The sequence below is a fragment of the Lissotriton helveticus genome, chromosome 6, assembly GCF_964261635.1.
Source record: "Lissotriton helveticus chromosome 6, aLisHel1.1, whole genome shotgun sequence".
NCBI lineage: Eukaryota > Metazoa > Chordata > Amphibia > Caudata > Salamandridae > Lissotriton > Lissotriton helveticus.
In genome coordinates, this window is record NC_136067.1 from 1,004,575,806 (window position 1) to 1,004,591,470 (window position 15,665).

Genomic DNA, 15,665 nt, shown 5'->3' on the forward strand with positions numbered 1-15,665 from the left:
TGATATTCCACTTTGAGCCACAACATTTTTTTAATGTTCTGTAACCACGTTTGAGATTTATTTTCTGGCACAAACTGTGTTTTAACAAAATGATGCGACAAGTAACAACACCTTTCAAAGGAGAAAAGTGTGGAAAATCTTGTGTTAGCTTCTTCTTGTAAAATCTGTTTTACATTTTAGTTGTACTCGCGTCTTTAGGTTTGGGTAAATATTTCTGTCAAACATAATGCCGTATCACAAATATACACAAACATTCATGGCTGGAAATGTCACTTACATTTTAGAATAGCTCCCACTGTGACATAGATAGTTTTGCCGTATGCGGTTGCTCACCATTTGACTGGGCAGCAGTTGGAGGCAGTACTTAAATTGAGCCAGCGCTTTCAAGTGCTTAGCACCAGCACTTCATTGGTTTCAGGTGATCGGCATCAGCACCTGATTGTCAACACTATACTTAGAACAGTCAACCACATGGTGACGCTGCTCATCCAATTTAGAGATGAGCAGAACAACCGTTGTTTAGGAATACAATATACATTAAAAGTACTAATACTTGCCTCCCCAGCCATACCTTTAGCTTTGTGGACCTGGAATAATTGCAGGAGTTGGCCTAACGGCTAAGGCGCTCGACCTCGGACCTGGGGATCTGGGTTCGAGTCTCGGTAATGACGCCAAAACCACCTGTGATTCTGGGCAAATCACTTATGGGCACATGCATCATTGTCAATTGCATTCGCAAACAGTGCGAATCGCAAAAGTGCATTTTTGAAAGTTTCATTTTACACACACACAGTCCCTTGGGGCATGTGTGCGTGAAAAATGCACTTCAAGTTATATTTCAGGGGTGCAGGGGGGTCCTTTGGACCCCCCCTGCACCCTTGAAATTGCATTTTCAATTTGCAATTCGCAAATTGCTAATCGCAGATTGAAATTGACTTCCCATTCATTCCTATGGGCCTCTAGGCCCATAGGAATCAATGGGAAGGAATTCCTTAATTGCGATTCGCAAATTGTGAATCGCAATTAAGGAAATTTAAGAAATCGCAAAAAAATTGCGATTTCTTAATGCATAGTCTTTTGCGATTTCCTAATTGCGATTCCTTAATTTTCGCAATTAAGAAATCGCAAACGGCAACAATGATGCATGTGGCCGTTAATCTCCCCGTGCCTGAAAATGAAAATGTGTGTCCTCATGTAAAAACGTAACTTGTGCTATGTAAAGCGCACTGATACCTGATTCGGTTCGGGTTTAGTTCGCGCTATATAAAACTCTACAAAAAAAACCGAAAAAAAATAAATCTGTCACATTGAAATGCAAGAGACAGTGATGACATGGGTGATGGGTGGTACAAGCTGCAGTGTCCTGTTGGTCAAAGCCCTGGCACTTAATTTTACAAATTAAGCACTGGTTAGAGTCTAACCAGTGCTTCATTTGTAAGCAGGAAGGTTAATAGAGCAATTGTGAATCTGTTCTAACAAAGACAGTGACTGTCAAAACTGGGTGTAAGCAAGGTTAGGTTTGTGCCTGAAACAAGAATACAGGGCTACAATGGACTGCCGCAAGCTCTGTCACTTCTGTTCTGGGGTGGCACAAAGTCTACTATAAGCCGCACCATGCAACATAGAGGCACACTGGAGTCTTGTTATGAAAAGTTTCTGGATCCTGTCTGGCCCCGGAGGAATATTATCAAGCTAAGAACAAACAAAAAACCAACTATATTAATTTGACAAATCCCCAAAGCTTTGAAACATTCTATTTTAAAGGCATTTTCAAATTTTAAGCAACGTATTTATACAACAACATTCTGGATATTCAGTCAGTTCTGTCACCATGGCATTTGTCTGTGCAAAAAATTACGCGAAGATACACAAAACCCTGGCGTCCCTGTGTCAGGTTTAGCATACCAAGGCATATTAATCTCTAACCAAAGGTGGAAAGGTAAGGGAAACATGGGAATCGGTGGAACGGAGTTACTGTAAAGTAAGTGGACCACATGAAAGCTAGACTAGACCAGTCAACAACAGAATTAGAGTCAACACAATGCAGTAGTATGAGTGATTGGCTGGACTATTAGCCATGGAGCGACCAGGCTAGAAAAATAGATTGGATACATCACAAACTGCTTTCAAAGATATGGAAGGAGCAGAATGCAGTCAGGCTGCTTAGTAGTTCTCTATTATGTGTCACAAAATAATCAGAGGTACTGAACAGGAAGTGATAAAACTTGCGGAAAGTCACATTTGGAATGAAATGGCTGGAACAATCTTGAGGGAGTGAGAGTAGCCTATTCAGTGTTACTAAACAAAGACCTGAGAGAAACTGCTGCCTCTTATGCAGGCAGTTTGTGGGAATAATTAACAATATGGCTACTGGTGTAAAATTACAAGCCACCATATCATATGCTTACAACCATTTCCACATCATTTTTCATCAACCACCTCTAGAGTGAAAATCGGTAATTTCTTGGAACAGACTGCCCTGATTCAGCAAGCCAAACAAACTAAACAACAGTCAAGGTGAATCATAACATCACAGGTTCAAGTAAGCAGAATATGGTTACATTTTGATGCATAAATAATTCTTCAGAAAGATGTTGAGCTTTCTGCGCCATAGCGTAGAGAAAAAAAATCAAACAGAATATTCAAGGAATTAAAGGAAACTCCTCTAATATACCAGTGCCTCGTCTATGAATATATATGTGTATCCAGTCTATTGACAAGTATGACTTACAGCAGTAAAAAACTGAATCTAGCAATGATTTCCGTAACTTTAGATGAACTTTTATTATATATGGAGTTTTACATCTGTTTAAAATTCATAAAAGTTCAAAGTGTATGTTGAAGATTAAACTAAAAAATAATCTTGTGAGTGGAAGTGAGCTTGCTCACATAAACATAATAATGACTATTAAAAGTTTACGGAAATCAATCTCTGTATTTCACTTTCTAAAAAGACGGCTGCAAATGAGGTTAACATAGATCTCTTCCATCACAACTCATTTGTGCTTGCCAAATATGGAGACCATTAAGTTTTAGTAAGCATGTCTGACTTGTAGAGCCATGTTATGAGCAACATTTTGCAGCATCCCAAATTTGTACACAGATGTCTGGAAATGGGGTTTGAAGAGGAGCAGAAAGTAATAAGTAAGTCTGAATTGATCATAATGCTGCCTAATGTATAAAAGGACAAACATTTTTTAATTATTCTGTAGCAAAGGGCAAGCATTATCCAGTAGAAGGTATTGGAGCGCTTTACATGACCTTTGCCGCCCTCTTGTGAACATTTGCAGGAAACTGGAGCCCAGCTCTGAAACCAGCACACTAAACAGCACACTAAACCGAGTTTCAACTTTTACAAAATTAAGAGGTCACTGTAGCAAAGAAAACAAGGCCTTGCGCTCGACTTGTGCATCTGAAACGGGTTTTATTTCAACTGAGGTGCCTAAACAGAGTTTGAACATTTCGAACATTTACCTGGGGAGCAGGGGTCATCATCGAAAAGCGAACACGGGCTCATGCTCACCTAATGCTTCCTGCTTCTTTTTCCTCTGCCTACGCCATACTGCGTCACTGAATGCAAGAGTATTCACCCTAATCTGGCTGCAAAGGTCATCGTTGCGCGACACACCCACAGTTGGGAAGCGACACAGTAACGTGTCGCGCCACACGCTTTGGAAAGCTCTGGGTTAGACTGAGGTCTGACTATGGAGTTTTTCCAGGGCTTAGCATGGACTGTTAAGCATCAGTCCGCTGCAAGTTAGGGACATTGCAATTTGTATTGACCTCACAGCAATGCAACAGTGCAGCCTATTGCTCACCAGGCAGAGTCTTCCTAACTCAGGGTTGTGATGACAGAAATTTGACATTTAGCTCATGACAATACAGCAATACAACCGGGTACTGTACAGTGTTGTAACCAAATTGGACCCCCCTACACCCGCAAGATCCATGAGCCCCCCCCCCCCATGCTCCGGACCCAGTCCGGTTGTCTGAGGCCTGGCCCATGTGCTGGAGAGGGCCCCCGGAGTTGGCCCCCTCCCCACACACCACGGGGGCTGCGGGGGTTTTCTCACGCCACTGGTGCTGTGTCGCACAGAGTGACTAATGTACCTGATGAAGCAAAGCTTCGCATATTTTGCGGCTTGCCGAAGTCAAGAACCTCGTTTATGTATAACAAGGTAATCAATGTACGTCTTACTAACATTTATATTAAGTTTGAGTAAAGTTTATGACGCTTGCCTATGTGTATTCCTAACTATTTTAATCCGTGTTTATAAAATGGCCGCCGCTTGTATTTAGTTACTGCGCATGCGTCAGCCACACTCACGTGTCCTGACGCGTCTGCAGAAGTGGAGGGAAAGTTATGCACATGCGTAATTCATAGCTGTGCTTATCATGTGGTACTGCTCGTGCCACTGCTTTTGTGCCTGTATCAATGTGGCTAACATTTAAATGTATAAGTTTATTTCTTGATGATGAGTTAAAAGTACAAACCCTGTGATGTGTTTTCATAATGACATTACTATGTATTAATTTGTTTTCGCTTACTTTTCATGTACCGCGGGGAATGGGGTTTTGTCTGTACCGAGAACCATCTTGGAGGTCCCTTCTGCGCCTGCGCGACTTGCCGAGGCACAGCAGACCTTGACTGATGGAACACAGCCAGTTGGCAGTGATGAGCAAGATGCTCCTGAGAAACGACCTGAAAACTCGGCTGAACCAATGTTCTCACAGTGCAACATTGTTAAAATTGCCATTGTATTTCTGCACCATTTCTCATGGGAACCCCAATCTAGTTAGGCGGTACCCTACTATGCAAATGTAGGCTAGAAACGCTATGTTGTGATTGGTGTGTTACCCAAATCCTACCTTAGGACCAATCCAAATTGAGGGATTCTGACACTTTGCAACATTGGGGGGTGGTACACTGTCCCCAAACTGTATATCTACCCTGGGTTCCCCTGGGGAGCCGTCCGACTTGTCTGGTTTAGCTGACCTGTCACTGACCCAACGCACTCAATAGGTGACTGAAGATACAGAGCGCTGCGAAGCACTCTGTCCGAATTTGACCATAGACTAAGGTTCTACTGAACCTTAAAGTGCTGGCGAAGCACTTAGCTGGGAGTTCGCTGACCCAATCGGGGTCTTGATCGATAGCTGCAGAGCGGGTGGAGCGCAGGCGTTGCTTCCGAACTGTGGGTTCCGGTCCTGTCCTGAAGAGGTCCTGTCCTGAGGGTTTGCTGTCCTGTCCTGAGGGTCCTGTCCTGATTCCTAATCCGAGGGTATCCTGTTCTGTCTTGGGTGTCTATTCTGCATCTGCTGTCCTTTGAGGGGTATCCTTCCTTGAGGGTTTCCTGTCCTTAACTGACCCGTGGCCAGGGTTTGGTTTCCACACCTTTCTAGGTAAATATTGCTCTGAAACTCTTAAAATCTTGCACCTTCTGAATTTCTAACTTTTGCTTTAATAAAGTTCATCATTGCATATGTTATATTTTTCCATGCCTTTCCGCAACTATTGAAAGTCAATTACATATTTTCATAAGTTTGTTCCTATGTCTTCTCACTGGTTAGATATTATATTTTGCATTGCAGTTTGTAATTTTCTGATATGGTCTAGAACTTCATTGCCTAGACTGTTCAAAGGCCCCTTTACTTTAAGTGAAGCGTGTTACTCATTATAGGCCCTCCTATAGTTACCCATACTTAGTCTGCCCATGTTTAGATATTACTGAATTGCATAGTATTTTTCTCTTGCATTTTATATCAGTATTTCAATGATTACCCTATCATTATTCTTATATAGCTACATAATTTACATTATCTTGGTCATTGATTGTCTCATTCTTGTATACTTGATGCATGAAGAAAACGAACTTTAGATAAACATTTTAAAACTTCCAGTTGTCCGTGGTCATTTAAACAGTATTTGAATGTTATTGGTTGGGTTTGTATTTTGCTGCCTTTTCCTTTACAGCTAGCTCCCTGATTCATTGTGGTCATTAGGTACCCGCTTCGGTGGATGGTAAGTCGGGTGCACTGAGAAATATTAGCAGGGAACACACACACACAAATTGGTAGAGCTCGTGAAGTCACCTGATCGATGTATATGGTGATTTTGAAAGTACATGGGCCCTGAAGCCGGAAACGGCGAAAACTATTGGTTGGGTGGCCTCGCGCGCTCTATCAGTTTTACTGGTAGCCAGAGGATGGTTAGGGACTAGTTGAGAATAAGGCAGGGATTAGTTGGACTAGTTGAGTCGGAAGCTGCTAGTATATTGATGCTGCTAGAAGAGCGGCTGTTCTAAGAGACCTGATCATTCTCTTGTGAATACGCTGCTGAAACTCATGAATTTTTGCATTGTTATTATTCTTGTTCTTATATTGTTATATGTACTAATCCATGCATTTGTCAATCGTTTAGTTTCTTGTTGTCCGAACTCCCCGGGGAATTGAAAGGGCAAGTGGTGAATAGAATCCATTGTCCTGAGGTCACAGGCTCGAGGAAAGTTAGGTGCAGGTTAGGATAACCGGGAAGCACTAACTAGGGTTTTCTGAATACATGTGTGAATAAATGACAGTAACGGGGTTCATTGGCAAAATTCCCATAGTGGCGTAACCTAGTAAGGGTCACATCGGAAGAGTAGCAGGTTCCTCGGAGCTAGCGTGAAAGCAGAGGGGTCCGCTGAGAAACCTTAAACTCGGAATATATCCCGGAAAGAAGTGGATGAGTTTAGGGGAATAACAGGTTCACCGATGCTAGAGTGAAGGGTAGGCGGAAGAGATCTGCCCGCAGCAAGTGAAAAGTAAATGGAAGTAGTTTACTTGCAGTAAAACAATTCTTTCTCTGTCTAGACACTTGAGCACTGTGGCGAATGTGTATTTGTTGTAAAATAACCAAGCACTGAGCACTTTAAAAGAAAGAAAGTTTCCGTTACCTTGTGAAGGGAGAGAGTCAGTCGCGAAGCGCCTCTGACGTCACTCTGTGCCGCGCTGGGATTGGTAGAAGCAGCGGGCGGGTAGCGGAGCTGGAATTGTAAAGGAGGGGTGAGCGCCAGAGCGTGGGAACGGTTTCACGAAGGGGCCGCGCACCCATTGGCCGAGATTATTTAGAGTCGCGCACCCATTGGCCGAAAGTATTTGAAGCCGCGTACCCATTGGTCGAGGCTGTTTAAGCTCGTGCACCCATTGGTTGCACGAATTTCTGAAGCACGTTCTGATTGGAGGTAGTTTGTAAACAAAGTTTAGCGTAGAAGTCGTATGTGGCACTCGCAGACTACAGGAACTCGACCTGATCCAAGGCACCTAGGGTTTGAAAGGGATCAGTGGAAGACTAATAGATACGATATCATGTACGGAACCAAGAGAAAAATGTCCCTTGTAAGTAAGGTGAAAAATTATTTTAAAACGGACAAACCGATTAAATCTAGAGAAGGTGTTCTTGTCCCACCACCCAATACTCCCGCCTCATTCATGATGTTTGACCGAGGATACAATACCTGTGTGTGGTTGGAGAATTGGGTGAAGTACACAAAAGATGACGGAGTATTGGCGTTTCCGTTAGATGGTACTTTCAATGGTAGGATCTTATTTAATTTAAGAACCCGGATGAATGAACTGCATCCCAGACCGAGACTAACGCAGTATGAGGCATTAGAGGAATGGGAGATTGAGGCTTTTGAAAGAGAAAGACCCCGAATGGACAAGGGTTTGACCAAGTGGTACCCCAGGCTGAAACAGGAGTCCAGGGATAAAAGGATGAAACAGTGGAGGCAGAGCATGATTGTTGAGGGTCTGTTTCCCATGATGCCGGCATGTCATAACCCTGCAGCGGGTGAGAAATGTACCGAAAAGTGTAAGCATTGGGGGGCCCCGGGGGAGTCAGATGATGAATTGATAGATGACATCTGTACCAGAAGTCCACCACCTTATAATGAGGGAACCCGACCTTCCAGTGTAGGAGATGCTCCCCGACGCCACTTCCTCAAGGAAGAAGACAGGTCCCTAGGACTGGGAGGGGGTGGTCAAGGGTTACCCTATTTTGAGAAACCCGAACCGACGGAAACAAGGGATATATATCCCAAAGTGCCCGTAAGTCAGGAAGAAAATTATTCACGCACAAAAATGTTCCTTCCCAGACCCTTGTATGAAAAAGAAGAGAAACCATTGAATTCAGGACTGCCTTTTGTTCAGCCTCCATATGAGGAAGAACGCAGGTCCTTTAACACTGGAACTTTCCCGAAACCGAATTATGGTGGAGGACCAAGTGAAACGCATCCCACTGCCCCGAGTTTTACTCCTCCATTGACCCCACAGATATTACATGACACAACTTTAAGAAGGATACTAGTGGAAAAGGAGCAAGAGGCTCTAGCTAGACAAAGGACAGAAATAATTCAGAAAATCTCCCAGTTAAATACCAGTCCTGAGGCATTGACTATTCCAGTAACTATTGGACCGGTGGTCCCGTTATACGGAAATGGTCAGGGAAATCCGATTACTCCAGTTATGACCCCAGTCATGGCACCCCCGAGACAGGAACCGATAATCATAGATGATCAGTCCAGTGAGTGCGAGTCTGAAGTTGCATTCTTGGACTTGCCAAACAAACAGACCGGAAAGGGAATGCAGCAGAGGCATAACCCTTTTAATACAAAAGAAATTAAATTAGAGTCAGCAACAGGTACTAGGAATGTCTCTCTGGTAACTCCGGATGAAATTGAGAGTTGGAGTCGTGAATTAGAGAAACAGACTCCGCAAACGAAACCTTTAGACCTCTACAAACTGAGGGTCGAAATAGAAGAATTAATGGCAGGAAATGTGGGGTTGGATCGATTGAACACTTACTCTGAAGAAGAATTGTCGTTCATATGTAAAAGCTTTACAAGGAACACCAGAGTGCTCCACGAAAAACTGACCGAAACAGCAGTTAGTATGGGGATAGATATCTCAAAATCCAAGCCCTTACAGAAACCGTACAGAGCAGACTTCTCAGACAAAGATATAGAGCACCTGAATGTGGCGGGAAAAAAATTGCAGATTAAAGAATTAATGGGGGTACTGCAGAAATGGGGAGATGTGGAAAGATGGAGAAGCAGGTGGGCGAAAAAGAGGGAAGAGGTTCGCTCCCGACAAGCGACTCCTGAGTTTGCTTTAAGGGAGGTAGAAAAACCTGAGCAGTTATGCCCCATGCGCGAAGTTCCAGGAGGGAAATATGTGCATGTCCCCTGGTCTAGACAGGATATTGTGTCCTTTACGAACGATTTTCCAAAATTACGGGAGAAACCAGTCGACTGGTACAGGCAGGTGGAGAGGTTCGTGAAGGTACAGAAATGTTTGTGGAAAGACCTGGATGGGTTTTTCGACATTGTGGTTCCGGTAGATTTATGGACCCAGTGTAAAATAGCCATAGATTGGCCCAGTGAGGAGTACCCAAGAAATAAGGAAACAGGGGAGCCATCAAAGGATGTCATGCGAAAATATGAGCAGGTGATTCAGCATTTGAAAGAAAAGGTGCCCGCAAAGGAAACTGATTGGACAAAAATAGATAGAACAACACAGGAAAGGGACGAGACAGTGCACTCCTTCTATGAGAGGTTATTGCAGGTATTTAAAACATACAGTGGTATTGATAACATCGATTTGAAGGACATGACACACTTTATTTACAGGTTTGTAAATGGTTTAAGACCTGAAATTTGTCAGTGGATAAAAGATAATAAAATTTGCTGGCATACAAAGAAAATGGATGAGGTCCTGCGGTACACTAAGTACTGCGAGGACGAGATGGCAGAAAAGAAAAAGGCCCTTAAGGAAAAGGTGATGTGGGCTCAGGTGAAGCTCGCAGAACAGCAGGAAAAACAATTGAGTAACATGGTTAAAAATGCTGAGAACAAAAGTCCTGGGGGAGGGGGTGGAGGAAAGCCCCGGCCCAAATTTAGCAGGGAAGAGGCTATGAAGAAATTTCCCTGCCATCAGTGCGGCGAAATTGGACACTGGCGAAACGAGTGTCCCCAATTATTAGATGATAATGCAAAAACTCCTGATTTAACTCCACAGACGCAGAAAGAAAGACCAAGAAAGACACAACCCCAGGTAAAAACAGTTCAGGTGCCTCGAGCACCCAAGCAGGTATACAGAGGAAGACAGGCAGAGGGTGAGGAGATAGAAGTTTGGGAAAGCGGGGAGAACAGAAATACAGCAACTTCGCAGTATCTGCTAAATGATACCTTCCTTTGTAATGATCAGGACTGACGGGGCCTGAGAGGGGAGGACGAGGAGTGCGTACTTGGCGCTTCCTTGCCGGTAGACCAGTCTGGACCATACATTGAAGGAAAGGTTGACGGAAATGATGTCACCTTTCTGTTGGACACTGGCGCTGCCCGTTCTACTGTAAGAACAGTGGATGTTCCAAACCTACCCCTCTCGGGAGAAAATATCCAAGTAGTGGGTGTATCTAATCAATTGATTAGTACTCCTGTTACCGAACCAATGGAGATTTCAATTGGAAATTTTAAACAGATGCATAGGTTTGTCGTCTGTGACACCAGTCCAGTGAATCTACTGGGTCGTGATTTGCTGTGCAAAATGAACTGTACCATCTTTTGCACACCAAAGGGTGTTGAAATACAGACCCCGGATGAAGATGGCATTTATAAACTATTATTACTTAGACCTGACTCAGAAATTAAAAGATTGACCCTGCGGGACTTGCCCCAAGAACTCCAGGAAGCAGTAAAGCCAGAGGTGTGGGATTTCACTGGAAAAGATGTGGGGTTAATGAAAGATGTGGACCCCATACAGATAGCCATCAAGGACAATGCAGTATATCCTAACACTAAGCCCTACCGAATGAATGCTGAAGTGAAAGCAGGTGTCACTCTGGAAATTCAAAAATTATTAGAAGGAGATATCATACAGGAAGTAATGAGCAGCCCATGCAACTCACCGATTATGGGCATCAAGAAGCCTAGTGGCAAGTATAGGGTAGTGCAAGACCTGAGAAAGGTAAACAAAATTGTAGTTCCTTGCTGCCCTATTGTCCCGAACCCTGCAGTGATTCTGTACCAGATTCCTTGGAATGCTGAGTGGTTCACTGTGATTGATTTATGTCATGCATTCTTTTCGATACCCCTGCACCCCGACAGCAAATTTCTTTTCTCGTTTGCCTTCGAAGGTCACGTGTATTGCTGGAACCGGGTCCCTCAAGGGTATACAGAGAGCCCCTCTATCTTTAATCAGATCTTGAAAAAATGTCTAGAGACTTTGATCTTACCTGGGAATTCGGTCTTAGTGCAGTACATAGACGACCTTCTACTGGCGTCTAAAAGTCATAGGGACTGTGTAATTGACACCATTGCCCTCCTAAATCATCTGTGTGAGAAAGGGCATAAAGTGGCCCCTGAAAAACTACAGTTCTGTGCGAAATCAGTGAAATATCTAGGACACCAGATAGAAAAGGGTGTCAGAAAAGTCACATCAGAAAGAGTGAGAATAATTCAAAAGATGCAGTTGCCCCGTACTCAAAAAGACGTCAGAATGTTCTTGGGTGTACTAGGGTACTGCAGGCAGTGGATTCTGGGATTTGCAGCCTTAGCCAGGCCTTTGATAAAAATGACCACGAGAGGAATGCCAGATATTGTAGAGTGGGACGATGAAAGCCTAATGGCTTTCACAAGACTGAAAAACTGTCTGTGTACAGCCCCTGCGCTGGGAATGCCAGATTATTCCAAAGAGTTTGCCCTATTTTGTGACACTCGCGATAATTGCGCATTGTCAGTCCTGACTCAAGAACATGGCACGACCAGAAGGCCTGTGGCCTATTTCTCTGCCACCTTGGACCCAGTAGCTGCTGGGTTACCAGGATGTCTGAAAGCGGTAGCTGCTACCTGTGCAAGTTTAGAACAAAGTGAGTCCATTGTCATGGGACATCCTGTGACTGTGTATGTTTCGCATGGAGTAGTAATTCTATTGACCAGAACTAAAACGCAGTATCTCACCCCTAGTCGGCTGACTAAATACGAGAGGATTCTTGTGGGTGCAGCAAATGTAAGCATTGTTAGGTGCGGTATTCTGAACCCTGCCACTTTGCTCCCCGACCCCTTGGAAATGGAAGGTGGGGATGATGATGAACATGATTGCATTGACCTGACAGAGTTCAGTACTAAACCACGCCCAGACATAAAAGAAGCGCCATTGCCTGTGCATGACATGGAATTATTTGTGGATGGTTCCTGTCTAAGACATGAACTAGGAGGCCTGAGTGCTGCTTATGCAGTAGTCTCTTTAACAAAAATTGAAGAAGCAGGTTACCTATATAACATCAAGTCTGCACAAGTAGCCGAATTGATTGCTATGATAAAAGCTTGCAAAATTGGGAAGAACTTACGCATAACAGTGTATACTGACAGTCAGTACTGTTATGGAGTTGTGCATGACTTTGGCCAATTGTGGCTACAGAGAGAATTCATGACTTCCTCAGGTACTCCCATTCGGAATGCAAAGGTTGTTCATGACCTTTTAGAGGCCATCCAGTTACCCAAGGAACTGGCAGTGGTAAAATGTACTGCTCATAAGAAGATCATGGACAAAGTATCACTGGGAAACGATTATGCTGATCGAGTGGCCCAATGGTGCGCCAAAGATCGGTATATTGTAAATCCAAAACGAGGGGGGCCAGGAACCAGCTGCCAACTTCAGGTGTTTGAGGAAGTGCCTACTTGGGATGAAGTGAGAGAGTGGCAGGAGTCGGCTCCTTGGCAAGAAAGAGAGAAATGGAAGGAGGATGGGTGTAGACCGAGACGTGTGGATGGTGTGATTTTGGGCCCAACTGGTATGCCTGTGTTACCCCGACACTTGCTTGGCACAATGGCAAGATTAATACACGAAGGATCACACATTGGTAGGGATGCCATGATTCTGGTATTTCAACAGACTTGGTACAGTAAAAAATTCAGGAAGGTAGCAGAGTCCCTCTGCCAGAGGTGCCTGTCATGTCAACAGATGAACCCAGGCAAGAGGACAATGGTTGAACTGAGAAAAATTGGGAGATCAGGGGGTCCCTTTATAAGGATACAGATTGATTTCATCACCATGCCCCGTTGTGAAGGAAAGCGATATGTCCTTGTCATTGTTTGCGTATTTTCAAAATGGGTAGAAGCTTACCCTACTCCCCAAAGTGACGCATTGACAGTAGCGAAGTGTTTACTAAAAGAACTGATACCTAGATTCGGGATACCATACATTATTGAATCAGATAAGGGTGGACATTTCCAGAATGAAATACTGGCTGAACTCTGTAAGGCCTTTGGAATAAGGCAAAAACTCCATTGTGCATACCACCCAGAGGCTTCTGGAATAGTGGAACAAGTAAATGGAACTATCAAAAACAGACTAGCAAAGCTGACAGATGCTACTGGCATGACCTGGGTGAAGGCCCTGCCCCTGGTCCTGATGGGACTGAGAAGTGTTCCTGATCGCAAGACAGGCCTAAGTCCCCATGAAATCATTATGGGAAGAGTGATGAGACAAGCATGGGTGCCAGGAAGCAAACTGTTGAGTATTACTGATGATTTGGTGCTTGAATACTGCAGAAGATTGGGTGACCAAGTGCGTTCTATCTCTCGCCAGATTGGAGACGACGGCATCCTCAATCCAACGACTCCTCTCCACAGCTTGGTTCCAGGAGACGGGGTCAAAATAAAGAAGCACACTCGATCAAATTGTCTGGCACCAAGGTGGGGAAAGAAACGCCAAGTAATCCTGGTAACAACCACTGCAGTGAAGGTCGCAGGTGTTCCCCAGTGGATCCACGCTGGACACACCCAGAAGGTATTACCAGACAAAGAATTTGCAGAAGGAGGGCAACCAGCAGAGGACCCTGCAGGAGCCAGACCAGAAGCAGCTGACAACGAGCAGCCCAGCACCAGTCAGGTTGCAGGAACAGCAGACGTTGGCCCAGGAGTAGTTGACTACGAACTGCCAAGAATCCAGCCTGCTGAAGAGGTCCAGGAAACTGAGCCAGGAGTAGCTGAAGACGAGCTGCCAAGCATATGGCCAGAAGAATGGATACCGATGATTGATCTGACCGAAGATCCCATCAGAACAAGAGAACGACTTTGTGAAGGTAGGGAGTGGATTAGTCAGGAAAAGCAAGGCACAGGCGAAGAACCTCAGCCGCTTGAGATTCACATCAAAACTGAGGAAGGAGAAGGTCAGACAGGGACAGAACAGGTGTTCGAAACACCACCGCTAACACCTGATGCGGATAAGGGAGAGATTAGAAATAGAGTGATAGTTCGAGCAGAAGAAAATCAAGAGATCGAAGTGCTTGAACAGGATCAGATAGGGTTAGAAGAACGGGTTCAGGAAACAGAAACAGAAACAGAGACAATCGAAAGCCAAAAACAAAATATTCCTGAACAAGGCCAGATTTGAACCAGGCAGAAGAATTTGATGCTAGCCCTGGAACTAGCCAGATAGGGGAAGTAGAAGAAGAAAGTGGAGAAGAATTGCCACAAGCGAAAGAGAACAAGAGAATAAGAGAAGAAAGTGAAGTCCAAGTACCGACTAAGAGACTAAAGAAAAGAAACAACCTTGAGCCTAGGTTTGTAAAAAGATTGAGGCTAAGGATAAAGACAGTGGAAGAAAAACGTGCAGAAGCAAGAAGAAGTGCTCGGATAGCAGAGCAAGAAGAAAACTCTTCCAAAAGAAGGAGTGAACGAATAAAAAGACAAAACAAAAAGTACAAGTCTCCTGAATGGACACTGGTTTTGGAAGAACTTGAAGATCTTGATATAACTGACGTGAGCGACGGAGAGCCCGTCCCTGAGTACTCAGCTGAAGAAGAAGACGAACCACCGTGAATTTGCACAAAGTAAGCTAGTTGTGTAAAGCCAAAAAGAGGGGTCGAGAAACTCCTTCTGAGCCAAAATGTCTGATTCAACGGTGAATGGTAGACCTAGTTGCAGCCGTTTTAAGACGTGTTGCAAGGTGTGTATATGTAGTGTAGTAGTACTGATAGTCATCTGGATAGGACTAACAATTTTCATTCCCTTTGCTGTAAGTAAAGATACTAACATTGTCCCTACTGAAGTTGTAAATACGGACAGTGAGGAGTTGACAACACAGAGTGTAGCAAGACATGAGAGAGCACTGAGACAAACAAAACGAGACTTAGAAGCATCAGATGAGGGAGGACTACACTATCATGGAATTAAGAACAGGACACACTTAAATGTTTTTTGCAAACTTGTTAATACACTATGTAGAGACTATGGAAATTGAAGATTGCTATGTCTGCATGAAGCTACCTACTTCTGTGGCTGAAGGTGTGACATACCATCACTTGCCATTGACATATGGAATTTCCTGTAGCATTTTAGCTAGTTTATTTTACAAAAGAGGACCGTTACAGTACTATTACTCTAATAATGACGTGATCTTTTCTGAACTTCCTATACGTGGGAACTTGAATCCTGTACATACCAAAAGTGACACCATAAGATATATGGGAGACTACTTTCTGACTATAGGTAACATTGACATAGCAGACGCACACAGAGATAACTTGACTTGTTCTTTGCGTGAACAGGAAAAGATGTTCCTGAACATGGCAGAGAAAAGAAGAATTAAAATACAAAAGAAGGCTAATGACGAAAGTCAGAAAA